This window comes from Filicampus tigris, chromosome 2, assembly GCF_054856515.1.
Source record: "Filicampus tigris isolate MCC_2025a chromosome 2, RoL_Ftig_1.0, whole genome shotgun sequence".
Classification (NCBI taxonomy): Eukaryota; Metazoa; Chordata; class Actinopteri; order Syngnathiformes; family Syngnathidae; genus Filicampus; species Filicampus tigris.
Window position 1 is genome coordinate 13,429,961 of NC_141218.1, and position 17,786 is coordinate 13,447,746.

The following is a 17,786-nucleotide window of genomic DNA, read 5'->3' on the forward strand; positions in this document are numbered from 1 at the left end:
AAAAAACCTAGAGGAAACACTGGCCTGCTAACCATAGTCCGTCATGTACTAATATATAATGTGTGCTTTTTCATTGTTATAATATTTAAGTATGGACTGCTTTATCTGTTTCAGGATTAAGCAAACTGATGTTATTTATTTTTGTTAGTTCTTTTACTTGGGCTGTTTCACACATGCACGCACACATTGTTTTATCGTTATGTATGGATAAATACCTCATTCATGTTCACACATCACGATGCCTTCCTAAAAGAGATGTCAGTGTTCATTCAATTTCAAAAGGGGTTTTTTTTGTTTACTTTAATAAACAAATAATTCAAATAAGCTTTCACAAGAGTTTTTTGAAATTAATAATCGTCAAGTCAAAAATAATCACTAGATTAGTCGAAAAATTAATTGTTAGACTAATCGACTAATCGTAAAAATAGTCGATAGGTTAATCGGGAGAAAAATAATCGTTTGGGACAGCCCTAGTGCAAAGCTAAGACTTTAAAATTGTACAGCTATGAAAGGGTTTTGTTTGACCTCGGAACTTGACTGGAAATTGCTTTTCAATGTAGAACAGAAACATTACACTCAAAGAGCGACAGACTTTGGAGCAAGAACTGATCAACGGCCAAACGTCAGCTGCTCCGCTCGTCCGTTTGGCAGCCTCCCAATCGTCATTACTGGCTTCGATTCTAATCTTTGGTACTGTCGGAAGTAGGTTCCAATTCTGGCATGCAGATAGAGAAAAGTGCAGACTCTTGGCCTTTCTGACTTATGGACTGGATAAAACGGCAACGCTCCAGTAAAGTTGATGATGTGATTTCACACGCTGGTCAAAGGCATTTTTATGGAGCTTGCTGAAACAACACATTATGGGATGACGCTGAACTGCAGTTAAAGCAGGAAGAGACGAGACGTTGCACTTGTAACGTTAGATTAGCACAACGGGAAGTGTCTCGATATAAACCAGCACTAATGGAACAAAGCGGCTGTCAATCAATCCAAAAGTGAGGTGAAAACCTTCCACGGGCAAATGCTTCATATCTGAGCAGTGGAGAAACCAACTGGCTCACTTAAAATGATAATGGAGGCATTTTCATTGCGTGCAATGACTTTTAATGCCGTTGTTACAGGTTTTGGGTTTCACGGCCAGTCATTAAACTTCACCACCATGATCTTACACGCATCTAATCACAAAAACTATATGAGTTATCACCATGTAGCGTCATCCATCTATTTAGAATAAGTGATTCAAAATGGTAGCAATCAGAAATTAGCCTAAAATGTCGATTTCAAACAAAATGGTGAAAATAATGATAACATGATTCAACCCAAAATGTTAGACTTCCTCTGTCTTTTCAGGGATGGCTTTTTGAAACTTTTTTTTGTAATTCTACTCATGATGAATATGTCTACCAAATTTAGTGTTGCTGAGTCAAACTGACTCTGACCTTGTGGAGCTATTAAAGTTTCATGCATTATGGCAAGCCATCAAACTTCGCCGGCCTTACCACACGCAATGAGGAAAAGTCAAAGTTCTGACCATTTTATATCATCCATCTGGCTGCCATAGTGGGTCTCAAACTCGGTACGCCAAGTATCACTTGAAAACTCCTGAGTGCTCATCAAAAACAAGACAAGGTTTATATAATATTATTGTAAGCCACAATAAGGTCTTGGACAGTTACATTAACAGTGACACTGCACTTGAATATACAAAAAAAAAATCTATACTTAAATAATGGCTTAGTTACAATATACTACACAAAAAAGTTGTATAAACATTTTACCTAAATAAAAAAAAAACAGTTGAAGATTAAATGCAAATTTACAATATTTTACTTCAAAGTTAAATACAACTGAACTGTATTTAGGGAGTGATTCTTGACATACCACTAGAGGGAGTGGGCATAGAAGTTGTGGTACATGTAGCACACTTTTGAGAATCACTGGTCATGTATTCGTGGTTCAAATTAATTACTGATCAGACAATATATCTTGAGCAACTTTTATCTTTTAAGGGCCTTTCGTAATCATTGGTAAACTGGATGCTGTGTACCAAAATAACATACTTCCTGTGTCTTTTTGTTCTTGGCGTATTGAGGCTTTTTTTGTGGCTTTACTCATGATAGAGAGTATACCAAACTTCACGCTGCTAAATTGTATTTGACTGTAGAGCTTTCAGTCCAAGTTTTTTATCCCTGCAGCGTAAAAATCTTCTTCCCAATTCAAAATGTCCACAGGCGCTTGCAGCAAACATATTTTTGATATCAGTACGTGCTAGTGCTCCCACTGCCTCAAGCTGACTCTCTTTTACAAAAATATGATAGTAACCAGAGGAATAAATCATCATGTTTTAATCCACAATGAGGCAGATGTGCTTTGCCTATATAATAGATAACTCGCAGCAGCATGTATTCGCAAAGATAGAATGCCCAAAACAACATATTATGCATATAGCAAGGCATTTGTACTGCAATTTCTGAATGGAATTTCCATATTCACAGCCCCCAGCAACACCCCCCCCCCCCCGGCACTTTATATGGCTTGCAATCTAAAAGACATGCATAAATACATAAGGAAAGTCATTAACATAATATATGAGAGTAGTATCACAGGTGGAATATTGTGTTGAGAGGACGGAGGCGTTTAGCAACCGAGAGGTGTTGCTACTATTGCTTTTGAAGCAGCAGAGTCGCACAAGACTTTGTCTGTTGTGTTGACCGAAGGCTCGAGTTAATCGAGCTGAGGATATGACAAGCTCGTGTCACTCTTTACCGCTCTGTGCTCTGACAGTATGGAGTTTATTTGATGTGAGGTGTTCTTGATTTTATGCGGCCAGATAAGGGGAGGGGCGGGGCAAAACAGTTGAGGTGCATATTTGTTTACCAGTAATTGGTTGATTATCATGAATTGTCTCTTGAATTATAATTGTTTTTTTTTTAATTTTGGAGAGGAAACAGACATTTATTTGAGGGAGGCATTTACTTTTTGATGCACCCAGCGATTGACCCATGACATGACAATGTGTTAACCAAATACCATTTAGCAGTGTGTATTTAATCAACTGTAGATGGTGACATCTACTTTGTGCGGGGCTTACTTTCTTCTTTTTTTTTTTAAATAAAAACAATTTTGATTCATGTCAGTTAAACTGAAGTTCAAATCCAAAACGGGTAAGGAAACAGGAGTTTATTTGAGGTTAGTGGTAAATTTGTTCAAATACACAATTATTGTGAGTTGTCTTTGATTTTTTTTTCTTAAGTTGGTAACAAGTATCTGTTTATTTGATGGTAGGTGTTTATTTTTAGTGCACCCGGTAATCGAGGCATGAGGCAAGGCCAACTTTACCTTGGGGTATTTATTTACTCAACTGTAGACAACAGGCGTCTATTAGATGGGAATGGCGTAATCAATACATTATTTCTTATTAATATTTGTCACTAATCAAGTTGGGTTAAGTGAAACTGGAGTATGTACATGTGTGTGTGCGTACGTGTGTGGGCGGGGATGTGTGCGCGTGTGTGTGTGTGTGTACAAATGTGAACATGGCTGCATGTTTGCATCAAACAGAGTACATGCTGTACGCCTACAACAACAGTGATGAAGCTCAGTAATTAGGATCTCTCTAGAAACGTGTTGCTTCAAACTCCCCTGGGTACACCAACAACATCAACAACGACAAGAAAGGCTCTGGAGAGCCTCCGCCATAACGAAGCGTCTGTATGTCTGTCTCAGTGGAGAGTGTGTGTGTGGGTGGGTGTGTGGGTGTGGGTGTGTGTGTGTGTGTGGGGGGGGGGTGTTGGTAGGGGTTGCACTACTTTAATGACTTGTTGACACTTGGTAGTTAATTATGAGGTCATCCTGCAGGTGTTGTTTCCAGCATGTCAATGATTTCACAGGTGGTTTAAGGAGAATGTGTTTTTGTGTACCTCATCATTTTTCCTTCTTACTTTGGACTTTTAAATAAGGCAGATGGACCAAGGCCATTCAAAGATGACGTTTTATATATATATATATATATATATATATATATATATATATATATATATGTATATGTATATATATATATATATATATATATATATATATATATATATATATATATATATATATATATATATGTATATGTATATATATATATATATATATATATATATATATATATATGTATATGTGTATATATATATATGTATATGTGTGTATATATATATATGTGTATATGTGTATATATATATGTGTATATGTGTATATATATATATATATATATGTGTATATGTGTATATATATATATATATATGTGTGTGTATATATATATATATATATATATATGTGTATATGTATATATATATGTATGTATATGTATATATATGTGTATGTATGTATATGTATATGTATATATATATATATATATATATATGTACTATATGTACATTTCAAATTTGGTTTATTATTAGCATTGTACTGTATATATTTCAATTTAATTCTTTATTATTAAAATATTGAGTGTAATAATGAATTGTTCATCGTTAAAATATTTTCAATATTTTTTACCAATATCATTTTATATTATTTTATTAAATAATTGTATTATTTATTCCAATTCCATTAATGTTTAATATTTTTTAAATGTATTTTATTTTAATTGATACGCTAAAGTATTTTGTATAATTACGTATTATTACTAAAAATGTGTAATGTATGATTAAAAATAATCAAATGTTTATTATTAATTGTCATTATTTAATAAAGTATTATAAATAAAGTATTTGGATTATGTGCTTTCTTATTAATAATATTATTATATTCTAAATTATTTAGAATCAATACTTATTTTAGATTAATCACAATAATTAATCAATTCCAGTAAAAAATAATATCAAAATGAATGTAACACATTTGAAAATCCATTTCAAATATTAAAAGAAATGAAATTTGTGTAAAGGTTAAAACCTACTATCTATTTTTAATCTGGAAAAAAGAAAAGAAAAACTCAATAGGACATTGACTAATGCAATGCTAAATCGTAAAAATAATGATGCACTTTATCCACATCACTCACCCCTCATGGTGCATTTAAAGACATCGTATGGATGTTTACCTTTTTCTAAGCTGTTCATACTTTGCTCTTCTTTATGCTTGAATGAATATTTCATGCATTGATTCGACACGCCTTTGATGTGCACTTGCTGGCAAAAGAAAACACATTGCATTCTAAGTCATTTACACTTTACATCTCAATCTGACAAGCCTGTAATCATGTTTGCTTGCAGGCTGATGCAGGTTAGAAGACGAGTGTGTGCGCGTACCTATGTGATCAATAGGCTTATTTATAGCACGTCGGGTTTGAGACGTCTCCGTATCGATTTGCATGTTCATTACGGGCAGCGGAATGGGCCTCTTATTCCTTGTGCCCAGCCCAAACAATCATATGACAAATTGGCCGATTAAGCGTCTCGGATGTTTGATCCCTCCCCGAAGCACCGAGTGAGACATTTATGACGTCAATGCACTCAATTTATTGACATTCATTAGAGAAAACGTCTGTGTAGCATTAACATGGACATAAGATCTTCATTTACTGTACAGGCAATGTTTTGAGTCACATTTTTAACAGTATTAACTGTCATACAAGTGTCAAAAGTGTCAAGTGTCTTAAAGGATGAATTGCGATGTTAAAACTGCTAATAAGATTTGAATGTCGCTCCACGTTATTAATTTAGTCTTTGACGAAAGCCATACCCCTTCACGAACATGCATGAGCGTGATTCTCAAACATGACCATGCATAATAGCATCCGATTCTAAAAGTGCCTAGTCATAACAAACAGACAACACATATCCAGCTCTAACAAAATAGCAGCCTTAGCAATACTGAACTAGCATTAGCAGTGTAAACAAGCCACGGCTGTTACGTTGATTGCATGATTTATTTGTAATGACATGTGACTGTAGCACTAAATGTTAATTGTTGTTGCTTGATGGCGTGTGAAGTGCAATTTTATTTCAGCGCCAAAGTCCGATTTGTCCTCGATCAAACTGCTTGAAAAAAAAAATGGCAAAAAAGGAAAAAGCAGAACAGTTACTCCATTGGTGCTCAGCGAGCTGAACTCTTGTTGTTCTTGACAGCAGTTTGAACTCTGCCCATTTGTGCGACTGAGATAAAAATTAAACAAAGTAATAAGTGATACACGCTGGTGTTATATTGAACATATATTTTCCCCACAAAATTTCAGCACAATTATGAACTTCTGAATTACAGTATATCATCCATGCAACTGAAAAAAGTTTTGTGCAACTTTAGAAGCATCATAGTGTGCGAAAAATGCTGAAGAAAAAGCGTGGTATCAATTCAAAGTTTTGTTCAACTTTTGAGGTGGCATAGATTTCTATGAAAATTGTAGTTGTTATGAATGTTCAGTATCGTGTGTATTCATTGTTGCTAGTGAGATGAACTCGGAGGAGTCATGCGTGGGGTTTTGAAGCATTACATTTATTGAATAAAAACTATGACAGCCACACCAAATGATAAATGTCATATTTTATAGTCTTAGCTCTTTGAGTTTTACTTCACAAGATACGGCTGGTGGATTTAATATTTGTTTTATATATTCATTGTGCTAGTGGGAGGAGCTATGACAAAGAGCTGCGCTCACCTCTGACTGTGTAATGACTATGACGTGTCACTATTTGTTTAAGTTTGTTTGTTTTTTCACTTTATTTGAGCAGCTTGTTGGCATTTGTTTTGACGTAAACCGTTTTTTCAATCCGCTTTAGCGTGCCGCTGCTCGTGTCTTTGCTACCACACACTTGAGGAGGAGGGAAGAGAGCTTCGACTGGGTCACCGTACCGTGGGTGTCTTCTCATATCAAAGCTATGAATAGTCCACTCCACACCGTGCCCAATCGCAACCTTCCGGGACTTTCCTCCCGTGTAATTAAACTGTCCTCGGGAATTCACGTGGGACCTTTCTTATACCGTTCATAAAATTGTCATTGGGACATATTAAAAGTTCCCCACATATCATACATAGCGTGAGTTCAAATTGCCATGGAGACCACTATCCATCTCAGGGGGAAGCCATTTTGCCACTTGCTATGGACGGAAAATGACATTTGTTGATTTATCCCCATTAGTGTCTACCAATGCAGAGACTATTCTTTCTGAGGTCCACTCACAATTGATAAAAAACTTTAATAATGACTGTACATTTACAATGTTAAACATTAGGCGCAAGTCAAATTATGTCCAATTCAACAGCTGTCAAGATACAAGCAGAAGAGCGAAACTGAAACCACACAAGTGAATAACAACTACTGCTACATTAATTTCGCAAAATTTCACCAATGCTCACAGAATTTTTTTAATCAATCAATCAATCAAATTGTATTTATATAGCACTTTTCACAGATAGGACGCAACTCAAAGTGCTGTACATTAAAAACGTCAAAATACAACATAAAAAGAGAACCCGCTCCTGCCTTCCCTCCCTCCCTCGCAATATACGCAAAGACAGACATCCACAAGCACATCTGCACTCACACTCACACACGCACACACACACACACACACACACAAATATAACCCTAAAAAGTGACATGGCAAAGCACAGAGAATTCATATGATTCATAGGCCCTGTTCCAATACTTCCACTTCCACACTTGTACTCCTCATTTGCGCTTTCCCGTTCATAGGTGCGAGTGTGCAGGGTGTCCCAATTCTCCAAAGTGCTCTGTCACCCCGTCCCCTTTGCGACGTTGTTCCACACTTTGGCTGAGCTCGCATCCACGGGACCCTCAGCCGATGCATATTACCCACAATTTATTGCGGATTTGACCAAACTAGCGTGAAAATAGCGATGTTTGGTGGAATTCATGTGCCTGTGCCAAAATAAAAAACGCTGTGGTTAGACTAATTTATTATTGTCATGAAAACGTTTGCCTTGACTGTGCCTTGAATTAAAATGCGAAACAATCCATCAAATTGTCATTAATAATTACATTGTGAAATATAATATGTAGTCATTATGAATTTAACATCATTTATTGAATTGCATTTTGATTTATTGTATTGCCTTATAGTTGTTTCAATGATCATTTAATGTCATTTTTTATTAAGTAGCCGTTTTATTTGACTTCACTTACTTCAATTTCTATTTACTAAGACATTCGTATGTATTTAATGACATACATTTAATGATTTGACATTAACGTATTTTTGAAACTCTGAATGACATTTGTAATTATTAATAATTAATTATTTAATGACTTGAATAAATAAGTGAATTGAAAAAACTGCATGAAATAAATCTACAAATAAAAAGAATAATTGTAGCGTTATAATTTTCACTTTTGAATTATTTCACCATGATCTATTTAATTGCCTTCTTATGCGCATGTGACCTTTGACGCCCTTTTGCAAAACTTTGACTTCGTTTTTTTTTTTTTTCCTTTTTGGCACCATTGCAGTCCTGCAGCAGACCATGCTCACTTCATTACTATGATATATTATCCCCGTTTGGGGGTTAAATGCGTTTTAGGGCTTTTTAAGAAAAATTGCCTGGAAAAAAAAATCTGATGTTGTTCATTCATATCTGTCAGCAGCATTGGTCAAATACCGTGACATGCATTAAAAAAAAAATCCTTTAAGCCGTCATTTAGTGTGAAATTTTGGCTAGTAGTGTGCTCATAAGATGCAGTGCACCATATGATGTCACGTGTTTTCACTCTTGCAAGGCACCTGCAACGGCATCGATCGGACTGATGATGACGCTGGAATGGAACAGAATAGATGAATGGAAATGAAAAATTCTAAGGGAACGGCCACCGGTTCTTCCATTTCTAATGCTCGCTCTACTAGCATTAATTAGCAGAAGACGGGATATTCTCAGGTGAACTATTTAACGAATGCCAAAAAGATCAAGTACACGGGCGTGGTGCCTTTTCTGACAGATGTTAAAAGAAGGTCTGCTGACCTTAGCCACGCTCACACCAGGGTTATAATCGTTTGGGACTTTTCATTATATTTCGTTTTGTCTTTTAAAATTAGTTTCATTACTTTTTAGAGCAAGTTTGTTAGTTTCAAGTAGTTATTGTTTTCGAAAACGTCTTAGTTGAGTTTTTACTAGTTTTGTCATTAGTTTTATTTTATTTTTTTATATACCTGTATATATGGAATATTTATCGGGTGCCAGATTAAAAAAAGGGCACTAATTATTGTGCAATAAAGTCAAATGATGTAATCCCATAGATCTACGGCGCCACGTGGCATCCTGCTCATCCTCCAGCGATGACCAAGCAACGGGTTTACTTAAACACCGAAATATTAATAAATATAAATAATAATACATTTAAAATGAACATAGACAGCTTATCTATGATATTAATTGACAAAGATGAAAACGAAAGACATTTTTGCTATAATTATAGTTACGTTTAGTAACTTTTACAAACCTGAAATAAAGCATTTTTGTTTTTAATGTCATTAACGATAATGGTTTGTCGATTTTAGTTTTAGTTAAATTGTTTTGCTAGTTTTCGTTAACTATAATAACCACACCGAGGCAACTTTGCCAAGCCCATGTAACCACATGTGACTCCACAATCTGAACTGGATTCAACTAGTCAGTGTGCCATATTGAGGGAGGGCCATAGCAAGAGAAAAGGTCAAAGCGATTCGACGGCATAGCTCAAGTCACCGATCTAATTATGTGTGCCAAAGATGTCTAATCTAACAGAAAGATGTATAGATAGATGGCTAGCTAGACTGCTGGGTAGACGGTGTATCCAGGTCAACTTGGCCATAAAATATTGGAGTCCAGAAGGCGCATTCATTGGTCTTGCCGGATGAATGGTCGGAAATCGAAATGTTTGCTGATGTATGGAGTCATCTGCCATATTGGCAGCCAGCTCGGCCAGGTCACCCTCCCACTTGGCAGCGGGAGGACGACAAAGTAATTTATCTACGAGCTGCACTCCAGGAAGGCAGGATGTTGAGTCCCTCAGGGCATGGCTTTGGAACAAACACCCCCTGAAATGAATTCAATGACCCATATTTACATGATTAGAATATAAATTACAGATACAGTTACTTCCATTATGATATGTTATATTGAAACAAAATGGAAAAAATATATACATTTGAACATAGGATGTTTCAATAATGTGTTATGAAATGACTGGCAAAAACAGCTCAACGGTGCTAGTAATTAATCTTGTTGTGATTAATTTTTGGCTCAGTTGCAGACAGACCAAACTCCAGATATATATGTCATATGTTCTAGTTTGGTGGCTTTGAGTTTATTTTATTTATTTAGACTTTATTTATCCATGGAAGGCAATTGAGAACAAATTCTCATTTGCAATGCTGGCCTGTCAGTAGATAGCATAGTAAAACAAAACCAAATACATCAATACAAATACATAGACATCAAACTGTACAATGAGTGTTATAGTCACACAATACCTTCCATTACATCATCATAGGACATGATGAAAAAAGGTTCAAAACAGGCTAAAAACAGGTGCAGTGATCATGTACAGTTCCCTGACAAAGTTTTGAACGATCATATTGGGATGGGTACGTTTTATTACTTGCTGAGAGTTTTCCAGTTGTTTGGAACAGAAAGTTAATATTGACTATAAGTAGTGTGAATGTGGCAACAAAAATGTTAATAAAACAGCTGTAACTGAGAGAGTGGATTATGGTATACACGGTGAGCAGATAGCGAAGGTAGGGTAGGCTCTTATATCGATGTTTTGTCATTATTATTATTTTTTTTTTTATTTAAAAAGGTTAAGCATCTTTTTACTACCTAATGAGTGTTTTTCTTTCAAAAGTAAAGAAGATTTCTTAGTGACCTCAAACCTTAAAATTCTTTATTGTGTATTCATTGTGCTAGTAAAAGGAGCTACAAGGAGCAGCTGCGCACACCTCTGGCTGTTTGATTTACTGTTGTGTGGCATGACATTGTGACATGTATGTTGTACTTTAGCTGCTTTTGGTTACGCGTCACATGATGTGGTGAGGGCATCGTGGTGAGTAGTGGCGAGCATGTGTGTGTCTTACAGTTCTAAGGTTTGGGTGCGAATCTTGCCTCTGGCCTTGCTGTGAGGAGTTTGCGTACTTTCCCTGTTGTGATGATCTGTTTTTGTTTTTGTCTGATTTGTATTTTATGCACAGCACTTGTAGCTACGGATGTTTATGAAGTGCTCTATAAATTAAGTTGCATTGAGTTGACTGGATTTTACTTCCCCATTCCAAAAACATGCATGTTAGCTTCAGTGAAGACTCAGAATTTTCCATGGGCATACATGTTGTTTGTGTATATGTGCCGGCAACCAGTCCAGGGTGCACCCCATTTCTCTCGCCCTACGTGAGCCGGGTCACCCGTAACCCTAATGAGAAAGCGCTAAACACGAGGCTGTACAGCCATGCACTTGACCGACTTCAACATGTATTCATTATGCTAGCGAGAGGAGCTATGAGGAGCTGCACACTCCTCTGGTCGCGTGATTTACATGACATCTCTGGGGGTTTTTTTTTTGCCCAAAGGTGATACATGAGAGTTATTCACTCAGGCAGCTTGCAAAGTCGGCGCACTGGTTACCGCGTGTTGGGGGTGAACATCTCCGTTTATGGCTGCACCTAGGAGGGTATCTCAAAGTCTCCAATAACCCCAAAAAAAGTCGATTTGCCTCTAGTCACCTTTGATTTTTTTTTTTTTTTTTTCAAAGGAACCACTAGTATTCATTCTATTTGAGGAAGTATGGTAACCCCGCTCACAAAGCCACCTCGGCAGATGTGATCAAATATATAAGGCATGGCTGCCGAGATGGTGACGCTTTGTGTGAGCATCACCTTTTTGTCAAGTCGACGGCTTTAGGAGGCGATCGATGGAGGCTGAGGAGGATGCCACATGCGGCGCAGTAGATCTATGGGATTACATCACTTTACGCTCGGATGGATGTTGATGATGATGCCTTGAGAGTGCGTGAGTGTGTGCGTGTGTGCGTTCACCTGCTGCTGACCTCAGAGAGGATTACCAGTCAACCTCAAGCGACGTCGTGATAATCAGTGTGTTTGCCAATTCGCCAGCTACAGTGATCTACTTTGTCTGTTTCTGTGAGTGTGTGCGCAAAAACAATTGTGTTTTAACTGTGTGTATTCAAATGATTGCCAAACACATCATAACAGTGTTAGTAATTAACCTTATCGGGATAAATATTAGTTCCAACAACAAAAATCCAACAACGCTACTGATTTAATGGGATTACGATTCAATTCGATATGATTGAGCTCAATTTGAGAAGGTGTGATGCAATGTTTTTGTATCTATATATGTTTTGCCTATAAAGCTCACACAAAGCCATCTAAAATATTAAGAGACTATATATTAGAATATAATATATAGTATATTAAGAGCCATGTTTTAATGTCTGGTGCCACAAAATGTGTATCAAACGACTATCCGACACAAAAGAAAAAACTGAGAATGTCCAAAAGCACAATTTGTGGCAGTAGAATGCCATAGATATGTAAGAACTTGTAAAGTGATTTTGGATATTATCAAGAAACCCTTTGGAAAATGTCTCGATCATCTCTGAACAGGAAACTGAAAAAAAATGTGATGATTCGTTACATGAGCTGCGATACGATTCAAGAAAGGTACATTTGAAAATGGAACGATTCAATTCGGTTGTAGCGTTAATCTTTGAAATACGCTTACGAGATCCTTCAAGCCAACTTTGAATTCTCAGTTTTTGTGAAACTTTCTGTGCAGCCGAGTTCTGGGTTGCATTGTATAAAATAGTGGCTGAATTGCATGGTATTCATGGAAGTCCCTCTCTTGTCCAGCATAGTGGCGAACCTTATTAAGTCTTTAAATCAAATGGCGAGGAATGATTCCATCCCCCCGCTGAGAATGTAGCATATTGTTATTTGTGGCATGGGCAACACGAACCTGAGCACTACGTCAGTGTTTTTGTTTCAGTCCCTTCAATTGCCAATGAAGGTTATTTATAGTAATCAACACACGGCCACTTTGATGGGGTCTGAGCTACTTTACGAAATGACGCAGTAAAGGCCGCAGTGAAAGATGTTGTTCAGGTGTTTTTGGAAGTGAACACAAGTGACTGAAGGCGGCCAGATAATTTGGAGTCGTCAACTAGTCAACTTGACACACTGTTGCTCACGACATTGATACCAATGAGATTTTCAACTTTAATGTGAAATACATTTTAATGGAATGATTTTAAGGTTTTTTTTTGTTTTTTGCCTCGATTGACTACAAGGTTCAAACTGTTCTAGATATCACTGTAGCTTACAATTAAGGGCCGCTTTTGAATTCTAATCACAATGACATTCAAACATTTCGCATTCACAAAAGAAATCGGGAAAATAAAATCAAATGATTTTTGCCAATTTTTTTCTCTGTTTTAAAGTTAAACTAGCACTAAAGGAACAAGTTTAGTAAAACAGTCAATTATTCTGCCTGTAATTCCTATATTTATTGTTGTAATTGTTAAGGGACCAAAAAATAAGTTATTTTGTTCAGTGTAAATATTCAGCCGACTAATCATTTTTGGAATTTGATTCGGCCAAATATCAGAATCGGCCATAAAAAAATCCATATCAGTTTGGTCCTAGTCTTAAAGTGATAAGACACCGGTGCTTTTGAAGTGAACTGTAAATGTGTAGCATCCCACGTCGGTTTACTGCCGAGTTCAGGTGTCGTGGCCCGCGCTCGCCCCTCAAGATTGCATCAGTGATCTGCCCTTGGGGCCGGCTCGCTTGTCACCGTGCTGATGGATGGCAGGAGCAGCGGAAGCCTAGGCCATGGGCAGATGCGCAGCTCGCAACTCGGGTTTCGCTCTCGGCTGCTGAGCCACCGTTTTCCGTGACAGAAATAAAAGAGCAAGGTGGGAATTTAATAGCACCTTTGGTTACAACCTTGCACAGCAAGCATTGTTGCTGATTACACTTTTCTGTGAGGCATCAGAAAAAAAGACATGAACTGTGATATCATGTGAGATAATAAAAAGAATAAGATCTATATTAAACTTTTTTTCAAGGAAGAAACTTGTATTAAAAAAAAAAATCTACTGCCTTGTCAAAGCGCTAAATTGACAGCCCTAATATATATATATATATATATATATATATATATATATATATATATATATATATATATATATATATATATACACACACACACACACACACACACACACACACACACACACACACTCACACACAATTTGTCGTAGAAAAAAGCCCTCAAATCATTACGGTAGGGCTGGGCCGATAATTCGATATCGATATGTGTCGCGATTGACACGTGGTCGATACCAATAGAAAATGCCTTCGATAAAACGTTCGATTAAAAAAAAAAAAAAAAAAAAAAAAAATAACCTGATCGCAGCATGGTGCGTGATGTGGGCAGCGCGTTTCCGCCTCCAAACATGAAGAAGGAGCGTTTAAACCAAAGAAGAAGCAGCTTTTAAACCAACGAGGAAGAAGCATTTAAACCAACAAGAAGAAGCTGTTAACTCAACGGATAATGCTCACGGTCCCGGTGGCCGTGCGCTATACTCACGTCCAGCGAGCGAGCGCCGTAACTTTGCTCAAATAAATGACCACTCGACTCAGTACAACTCTTACAATTAAATTATACTATATCATATTATACTATATTATATCATGATAACCCTATTAAAAACCAGTGGATGGAGCCATGGTGTACTAGTAGAGGAGTTCTCGTCTTTGACATGCTAGCAGTAGTTATCCTTATCCGACACCGGCATCGCACTCAAGGTCAAAACAAGCAAGTAAAATATGAATGGACTATGGCAATAATGAGTCCGCTAAAAAGATAAAGTAGTCCTATGACGGTTGGTCAACGATGATGTATGCACTGCAAGAGAGTAATCGTTCACTTACATTGGATGAACATTGAATGAAGGCAGTCAACAACTGCTTTGGGGTAGACCTTCTGCAAATAAGCATTTACAATGCACTGATGGAGGACAAACTGCACATTACACTACATAACGATGGTACAAAAAACAGTTAACTGTTATTTAAAGAAAATGTTTAAAACAAAATCAATACTTATCAATATTGACATATATGAAATACTTAGATTGTGACAGTTTTTCAAACATTTCTCAGCCCTTCTAAGCACATTATCTTTAAAATGGAGTTTATTTAATCTTTATATCAATCAGTTTATTTGGGGCGGCATGGCTCAGTGGTAGAGTGGTCGTTTCCCAACTTGGAGGTTGTGGGTTCGATCCCCGGCCATGGTGACCATGTCGAAGTATCCTTGAGCAAGATACTGAACCCCCAGTTGCTCCTGATGCTGCGTCATCAGTAGGTAGATGAGGTACAGTGTAAAGCGCTTTGAGTTACCCAAGGTAGAAAAGCGCCATGTAAGTGACAGCCCATTTACCATTTACATTGACCTCTTATTAAAGGTTAAGTATTATCCATCCATCCATTATCTATACCGCTTGTCCTCACAAGGGTCGCGGGGAGTGCTAGAGCCTATCCCAGCTGACTTCGGGCAGTAGGCGGGGGACACCCTGAATTGGTTGCCAGCCAATCAGTTCAGTATTATGTTAAAATAAAATAACCTAAATGTATTTTTCCTCGGGTCATTACTTTCAATAGTTAAAAAAGGAAAAAAAAAATCAATATATATCGATATCGACCAATATGAAACACTTATATCGTGATATACGTTTCAGTCATATCGCCCAGCCCTACATTACGGCCTCATTTTTACATGCATACCTATAATATAAGTGCCAATGTTCAGCCCGTCCAAGTGTCCCTTATCATACCTAAATTTATGAGAAATAAGCAAAGTTTTTAACCTAGATTTAAAAGCATTTTCATGCGGGGCTGACTTCACTTCTGTTGGTAACTTATTCCATTTGTGTGCAGCACAACAGCTTAATACAGCTTCACCATGTTTACTTTGAATGCTGGGCTCCACTAATTGACCCAAGTCTGCAGATCCGAGAGCCCGACAGGGTTTATATTCACTCACCATGACACCGTGACGACGCAATGACCTACAGTTGAAAAGAACAAACAAAAGGTTTACTCACAACTGACTGTATTTCAAATCACAGGACACGATCGATATAAATAAGGTTTCATGTGCGAATTAATGTGCTATTACACTGAAGAGCTCTGCTGGGAGTTGTAGAGAAGAAGCATCTTCACAACCTTCAACTGCTTTTGTCTGCATGGATCACGCACGTTAGCCATTTCCAGCTATCTCATTGTGGCCACGCAAAATAAAAAGACATCTATCTCTCCGACACTACTGCTTTTTGACAAAGCACAAGATTTCTCGCTCAGTCTCATTTCAAGCACCCGTGAACCAGCTTTAAATTAACAAAACAAAGCAAAACATATCACACTAGGCTATTATGTTTATGTGCCCTGAATAATTCACATGGTCCAAATCATACACATCATAGGTGGGTTTTCTGTTGGTACGTGATGTTTTTTTCTTTGATTTTCCTCTTGTTGCTCCCTGTATTTCCCGTTCCCTGAATAATTCACAGATTCATATTTAATTGAATAAAGACATACACATCACAGGCGATTTTTCTCCATTGGCTTGAAAAGGATGTCAAATAGTCAAGATGATTCCACTCCAGGCCTCTAGGTGGCAGTGATGTTACAGATTGGTACACACCCACCAAACCAACAAAAAGAAAAAGGCACATTTGCTATCTTGTGGAGTTTACAAAAGAAAGTTTTTTTTGTTTTTTTTTTTGTACAAAAAAATATAAATATATTTTTGAAAGAGTAAAAAAAAAAAATCAAACTTTTATTTTTCTGAGATTAGTTGTATTTTTCTGAGGTATAAATACATTGTTTGATAAATCTTTTTTCAGTAATTTTTATTAAGCTTTTTTTAGATCTTTATTTGGATAAAAAGTTAATTTTTTTCCCACAAAAAAGGAACGCTTCATTTGAAAACACAGTGAGCAATGATTTATACCCCCACCCCCCCCCAAAAAGTTATTTTTTTAAAGAAAGTTTTTTACAAGACGTAAGTATTTTTTGGGGGGAAGGATTTTCCCCTGGATAATAAAAGTGTTCTCAACTTTTAAGACATTGATTGAGACAAAAGGTCAATCGTACGAAAGGTCAGAAGTGGGCATAGTCTATCCGTCACTATGTTCCCATCCATATTTCGAGCCAACCCATGTTGTCCCAGTTCGTCCCTCGTCGGTGTCAAGAACATCATTTTCTTTTTCTCATTACAGGCTCCGCATAAGCAGACATGCCGCCAAATAAAGAAAAATATCGAAAACAACAAACACACACACACACACACACAGCGTGGTGATTGGTGAAATAAAAACACGTCACATGTCATTGCATGTGTAGGACCTGTTTTCTTTTTCTTTTTTTTTCTTTGTCAGGAGTGGGGCACCTGCGTGTGACGTGGTACCGGTAAAGTCCGTTTTCAACGCCGTTTGGCTAACTCTGACCGACCGGGCGGGCCTGAAATCCGGACGGAGCTCATAGACGAATGCCCAGCTTTGATTGTTAGCATGCAAACAAACACAGAAACACCACGCATGTCTCTATTTCTCCATTCACAGTCGGAGAAAGAAAGGCTTGTGATGGCGGCTACTGTACCTTGGAGCGTGCGTGTGTGTGTGTCCGTGTGTGCTCCACACCGTGACGGCCGTGACCTTCACGTCCCCGAGGTTCCGCCGACAGCCATTTATCTTTTATTCATTGTGCCATTTGCGAAGCGGGCGGCTT

General features: G+C 37.3%; 1 protein-coding gene across 1 annotated transcript in view; it reads left to right on the forward strand.

The window, feature by feature from the left end:
* Positions 1-17,786, forward strand: part of fstl5 (follistatin-like 5) — a 117,168-nt gene that overhangs the window by 39,716 nt on the left and 59,666 nt on the right. The window lies entirely within an intron of this gene.